Raw genomic sequence first — 7,453 nt, forward strand, 5'->3', positions numbered from 1 at the left:
AAAAAAAAATTGTTACTAGTGGCGCACCGTGTGCCGGATGCGCCATTAGTGTCTTCCACACTAATGAGGCACCAACAGATGGTGCGCCATTAGTATATAGTAATCGCGCACCACATGTCTGGTGCGCCATTAGTGTCATTTCCATCTATAGCCCTTTTCCTAGTAGTGTATTTAAAACTCTAGATAAAAAGATAAAACATTAAACAATAGATCACTCTAGATCAATATTCAACTTTTATTTATTCCGATAAAAAATTATACTACACAATTGGTTTCGATGCTAATGGGACATGACGAGCTTTATCTCAAACTTTTGTCCGATTGCCAGCGACAGGCCACTGACGCTGAACACTCCACTCGTCCGGGACTTGGTGCGGGTTGCCTTGAGCTCAATGTTGTTTACATAGACAACTAATAAGAAAATCCTTGGATTTTCAGAAAATAAAATCAACCTTCTAAGACGTTTTTGAAACTCTAGGTCAAAAACGCATTGATTACTCCGGAAGATGGGATGACAGAATATGGGGGTGACAGATTCTACAACATGCACATGCGGTGGACACTGAGGATCTGCTTGACCGGTTGGTGCTCCCGGCTAGCCGGTGGGCGGCTTGGTGAGGCCACCGAATTTCATGGTGTGCATTGACATGAGGTCATGACACATCATCAACCTTCTAGGTAGGGCAACAGATTTCGCCAGGAAGGTGGATTTGGTCGATTCATGTATTTTTTTGTAAGAACTTGCTAAATTATGCAATAAAAATGTTTATGTGCATCGCTTGATGCAGAGGTCGGGAGTTATCCTCCTTAAAAAAAGGACTACGAATAGGTAGGGTGACAACTAATAAGAAGTACCTTAGATTTTGAGAAAATAAAATCAACTTGTTAAGACATTTTTAAAACTCTTGATCAAATGATTAAACATTAAACAGTAGATCATAATTATAATTCTGAGGTTGCTAGTTTTACATGCCGTTTGGAACCTACGAAGACATTAATTTTTGAGGAAGCAAAATAAATCAAGGTTTTGGCATGTTTTGTGAAACGTAAAACGAAAACTTAGAATCAAGCATAATTCGGCCTACTGAGCCAAAAGGAAACAGCTCAAGGAACAATTTGTTATCAACATACATCTTGGAACGGATCATCTCAGGGGGTGCTTAAATACCTATATTTGCTTCTATGAAATGAGAGTGGAAGCTTCTAGCAGGTCAGATGCACGTTAGAACTGGCACACGATACTATCAGTCTTCAACTGGTTACCTCGCCGACTACGATAATAAAGCTCAGCTGCCATCTGTTGAAGAACAGTTTTCCTATCCCTTTGAGTTGCAACTTTGTCGCTGTACCTTTTGAATACCAGACCACATCTACAACTAATAAGCAGTACCTTGTATTTTGAGAAAAGAAAATAAACCTTCTAAGACGTTTCTGAAACTCTAGACCAAATGATTAAACATGAAGTAATAGCTCATAATTACAATTTTGAGGTTGCTAGTGACACATGCCATGTGGTACCCACCTACGAAGACGTTGTATTTTGAGGAAACAGAACAAATCAAGGTCATGTCCTGTTTTGTCAAATGTAAAACAAAAACTTAGACTCTAGCTAGCCTAAGTCCGTCAAGCACGTTCAAAATCTCCTAGTAGGTGAACAAAAAGGAAAATGGTCAAGGTGCAATTTCAGATCAACATACAACTAGTAACTGATCATCTCAGGGGGTGGTTAAATATCTATATTTGCTTCTATGAAATGAGAGTTGGAGCTGCTACGGGAAGAATGCATGTTTGAACTGGCACATGATACTCCCAATCTTCAATATTTCTTTATTCCGATGAAAAAATATACACGAATGGTTTCAATGTTAATAGAGCATGCATGACAAGCTTTATCTCAAACTTCTGTCCGATTGCCAGCGACAGGCCACTGACGTTGAACACTCTACTCGTCCGGACTTGGTGCGGGATGCCTTGAGCTCAACGTTGTTTACATAAACAACTAATGAGAAGTACCTTCGATTTTGAGAAAGTAAAATCCACCTTCTAAGATGTTTTTGAAAATCTAGGTCAAATTTTTAAACACTAAACAATAGCTCATAATTACAATTCTGCGGTTGCTAGTTACACGTGTCGTGTGGAACCTATGAAGACGTTGATTTTTGAGGAAGCAAAACAAATCATGGTCTTGTCCTGTTTTGTCAAACGTACATCAAAATAGACTCTAGCCTAATTCAGTATATTGGGCCAAAAGGAAAATGGTCAAGGAACAATTTCAGATAAACCTAGATCTTGTAAGTGAGCTTCTTAGGGGCTACTTAAATACCTATATATGCTACTATAAAATGAGAGGGGAAGCTGCTAGCGGGTCGGATGCACTTTAGAATTGGCACGCGATATTATCAATCTTCAACTGGTTGCCTCGCCAACTATGATGATAAACCTCAGCAGCCATCTATTGAAGAACAATTTTCCTACCTCTTTGAGTTGCAACATTGTCGATGTACCTTCTGAATTACAGACCACATCGACAACTAATAAGCAGCACCTTGGATTTTGAGAAAATAAAAGCAACCTGTTAAGACATATTTAAAACTCTAGATAAAAAGATAAAACATTAAACAATAGATCACTCTAGATCAATATTCAACTTTTATTTATTCCGATAAAAAATTATACTACACAATTGGTTTCGATGCTAATGAGACATGACGAGCTTTATCTCAAACTTCTGTCCGATTGCCAGCGACAGGCCACTGACGCTGAACACTCCACTCATCCGGGACTTGGTGCGGGTTGCCTTGAGCTCAATGTTGTTTACATAGACAACTAATAAGAAAATCCTTGGATTTTCAGAAAATAAAATCGACCTTCTAAGACGTTTTTGAAACTCTAGGTCAAATGGTAAAACATTAAAAATAGCTCATATTACAATTCCGATGTTGCTAGTTACATATGCCGTGTGAAACCTACGAAGACGTTGATATTTGAGGAACCAAAGAAATCAAGGCCTTCTCTTGTTTTGTCAAACGTAAAACAAAATAGACTCTAGCCTAATTCAGTCTATTGGGCCAAAAGGAAAAAGGTCAAATAACAATTTCAGATCAACATACATCTTGTAAGTGAGCGTCTTAGGGGCTACTTAAATACCTATATTTGCTTCTATGAAATGAGAGTAGAAGCTGCTAGGGGGTCGGATGCACGTTAGAACAGTCACACGATATTATCAATCTTCAACTGGTTGCCTCGCCAATGACGTTGATAAACCTCAATTGCCATTTGCTAAAGAACAGTTTTCCTACCCCTTTGAGTTGCAACTTTGCCGATGTACCTTCTGAATACCAGCCACATCGACAATTAAATAAGCAGTACCTTAGATTTTGAGAAAATAAAATCAACCTGTTAAGACATTTTTAAAACCCTAGATCAAATGATTAAACATTAAACAATAGATCACTCTAGATCAATATTCAACTTTTATTTATTCCGATAAAAATTTGTACTACACAATTGGTTTCGATATTAATGGGACATGACAAGCTTTATCTCAAACTTCTGTCCGATTGCCAGCGACAGGCCACTGACGCTGAAGACTCCACTCGTCCGGGACTTGGTGCGGGCTGCCTTGAGCTGCACGCTGTTTATATAGATAGCGAAGCTCTTTGGTGCGGACGGCAGCCCCATGAAGACCACCTTGCCGATGACCTGCGCCCGACTCGGCGCGTATGAGTTCTGAACCACATGTGAACTCACCTTGGTGGTGACCATGCCTTTGCTTTCCTCCCTGTCGCAGCTGAATCTCACCAGGGTCCAACTGCCTCCCACAGCGCCCATCTCCGGCGAGTCGCCGTCATCCAAGAACAGCTCCCCACTGGCCGTCCCATTCTCCGCGAGCGCCACAAGGAGGTGGAACTCGCTTTGGTGTGCAGCGGACGTGGTGAGGTCGGCATGCTGCAGTAGTAGGATGTTGCCGCCGGCCAGGTGCGCGTTTGCCAAGTCCGCTGGCGCCGGGAGGGTCACGCGCTTGCCGACCTTCATGGTGTAGGCGAGGGAGTAGTCGTAAAGACTGAACCACCGGCCGGCCGGGAAATAGGCGTCCACGGTGGTGGCGCCGGGCTGTAGCACCGGAGAGACAAGCACGCCGCGGCCTAGCATGAACTGCCTGTCCACGCCATAGGTGTCGGCATCCTGCGGGTAGGAGAAGAAGAGTGGCCGCGCGATGGGCGCCCCCGTCATGTGCGCCTCGTACATTAGCGTGTACATGTAGGGCAGTAGCCGATAGCGCATCCCCAACGCTTTCCTCGCCGACCGTGCCGTCGGCTCCCACACATAGAGCTCTCGCCGGAGGGTTGTCTTCTCTGCGTGGGCCCTGGCGAACGGGTAGAATGCGCCAAGCTGAATCCAGCGGCTGCAGAGCTCCTGGGTGGTGTTGCCGTTGAAGCCACAGATGTCGGCGCCCATCATTGGGATGCCGAAGAGGCCAAAGTTGAGGATGGTGTTGATGGATTGCGCAAGCTCGTCCCACCGCGCGACATTGTTGCCGGCCCAGTGCGCGGCGTAACGGCCGGAGCCGACAAAGGTAGAGCGGCTGAGCACGAAGGGGCGGCGTGTGGTGTCCCTGAGCAGCCCGGCGTGCGTGGCCTGCGCCTGGAGGAGGCCGAAGAGATTGTGCGCGTCGTACTCGGACACGCCGTTGTAGTGCACCGTTGAGACCGGCACAGTCCTGTAGTTGATGGGAAGGTGGAAGCCGGAGTTGTTGATGCGGTAGGGCGGGTCGTCCAACTGATTGAGAGGCTGCCACTGCTTGAAGTTGGAGGGCTCGTTAATGTCGCACCAGAGCCCATCCACAGGGATGGTCCGCCGAAACTCAGAGATCTTTCGTGCCCAGTACTGGGTGCTACGTGGGCTCATGAAGTCCAGGAAGTAGACCTCGCCTGGCCACGCCTCGCCTACCAGGTTGGCGCCGTTTCGCTTGAGGAACAAGTCCTCGTGAGGTGCTGCTTGCCGTTTGATAGCCGGGTGTACGGTGACCACGTATTTCTGGCCATTGTTGTGGAGCCGGTCCACGAATGGCCGGAGCTGCTTGGACGGGTAGTTCACCGGATCCAGCGTGAAGTCCTGGTAACCGTCCATGTAGTCGATGTCCGACCAGATCGCCTCCAGTGGGATCCTGGCCTTGGCGTAGCCGGCGACCACGCCATCCAGATCAGCCATGTTCTTGTAGCCATACCTAGACTGGTGGAACCCTACAAGTGCAAGATCGAGTGAGCGTAGCAGAGCAGAGCCAGCATATATATGGATATATGCCTACCAAGAAGGTACTCGTACCGAATGACCAGTAGGGAATGGGGGCAGGGCGGCCCATGAGCTGTGTGTACTGGTCCACGACGTCGAGCGGGTAGGGACCGGCGAAGAAGTAGAAGTCTAGCACGCCACCGATCACCTTGTAGGTGACGTAGGATCCGCCGTACAGTATGTCCATCCCATTGCTGTTCAGGAGGAGCACGCCATGCGCGGCACCGCCGGAGCGCACGTCCATGTAAAACGGGTGCGAGCCATAGAGGTTGAGGTCCGGTTGGTCGGACCACGTCACGTCCCCGTTCCACAGCGTGAAAGTGTCATTGTGTTGTAGCCGGAACGTCTGTTTTTTCTGCTCGCCGAGCCCATACAGGGATGCTCGGTCAGCCGGCAGCGCCGATGTCACCTCCAAGTACCTGCATTCCAATTTCATGCCCATCGTTCACTTGCTACTTACAGACCATGGTATTGTTCTACATCGATCTAACTCTTGCGGATCAACTAAGCTACACTAGATAACATTGCAATGGAACACTTGTAACATACCGGTCCTTGAAGACAAGGTTGGCCGGAAGTGTCAAAGAGGGTGTCCCCGGTGGAGCGACGGGAGACCGTGAAGCGGAACGGGCTGGGGTGGATGGTGAGGGTCAGGTCGGAAGACGCGCTGGACATGGTGCTGTTGCTTGGCATGGATGGATTGCCTGGTGAGTCGAGCAAAACGTCCTTTGGTTCTGGCCCTGGTGCCGGGCGTGGGATGACGTCTTGGGGGACCTCCCATCGCCGATGGTCAGCATCGGTGATGCGCACGCGTAGCCGGCTATCCGTCTCAAGACTGCCGTCATGACATAAAATTAAGAATCTGTGAGCAAGAACCAACGTATCTAGCTACTTGGATGAAACGAAATTACATCAAACCCACTCACCTTGCAGTTAGGACGAGACTCTTCACATCAGGCCCAAATTCCGTCGACCCGCCGACGAGCTTCAGCTTGGCCGACAGCAGCTTCCCCGATCGAGCGGTTGACTCGATGTCATAGACTGCACTGCAATGATGGACAAGGAGGCAGATGAGGATGGTGAGGAGCACGAAATGATGAGTGGATGGCAAGCCAGTCGCCATGAGTGGATGGTGCGTGCAACACAACTGATGTCTAGCATATGACGCACACTCGGGGTTATATAGGCCAGCAATCATCTGAAATGTTTGGAAAGTTTTTAATACGTGCCTAGGATTACCTCTAGATAGATAGGCTATACGAGCCAGTACTTCAATGCTTTCAAAGTTAGGGCTTATCGCTTCATACAAATGAAGAAGTAACTAATTTTTACTTTCTAAAGAAGGAAAATAATTAATGCAAACAAATGTGAACTGCAAATACATGCAGCGTACATGGGGATGAAGAAGCAATTAATTTTAACTTCCTAAAGAAGGAAAATAATTAATGCAACAAAATGTGAACTGCAAATACATGCACTAGATCTGTTTTGAATTAACTGCCATTTTAACTCTGTACTAAGTTAAACTTGGTCTATGCCAAATTTCTACCAGTTTGACCCGCTTAATCGAAATAATACACCAACATCTGAAAAAAGAAAAAATTTCACATAATACCCATCACGAAATATATGCTCAGAATATATATTTGCCTACTCATGTTGATATTGAGTCATTTTTTAATAAAGAGTAAAGTCAACTTTGTGGCCCTATTCCGATATTTTTAATAGGAATTACCCTATGTGAGATGTATTTATCGGTATCACCCCATTTAGGGTAAGTTGTACCACATTGAACCTTTTTATAAAAATGAGCATGTCTTGTCAAGTGGGTTTTGACCGCCAGGATACACGTGACATGCCATGAGAGAAGCCTCTAGTGAAACCTATGGCCTCGTGTCTATTTTCCATCTATAAGTTTTCGATCTACTATTTTTCAATCGTTTACTTTCCAATCTACAAACCAAAAATATTTACTTTGCAGTTTATCCATCTATATCAGATCTCACTTCTGCAAATAACTGTGAAGGGATTGACAACCCCTTTATTGCATTGGGTGCAAATTGTTTGATTGTTTGTGCAGGTATTTGGCGATTTGTGCGTTGTCTCCTACTGGATTGATACCTTGGTTCTCAAACTAAGGGAAATACTTACTCTACTTTAC

The 7,453-nt window shown here is 45.8% G+C and overlaps 1 pseudogene; it reads right to left on the minus strand.

The window, feature by feature from the left end:
- Window positions 1-3,519: 3,519 nt before the first annotated feature.
- LOC147987525 (putative alpha-glucosidase Os06g0675700) lies at window positions 3,520-6,415 on the minus strand (annotated as a pseudogene).
- Window positions 6,416-7,453: the final 1,038 nt, after the last annotated feature.

Source organism: Triticum urartu, chromosome 2A (genome assembly GCF_056163025.1).
Source record: "Triticum urartu cultivar PI428250 chromosome 2A, HENAU_Tu73, whole genome shotgun sequence".
Classification (NCBI taxonomy): domain Eukaryota; kingdom Viridiplantae; phylum Streptophyta; class Magnoliopsida; order Poales; family Poaceae; genus Triticum; species Triticum urartu.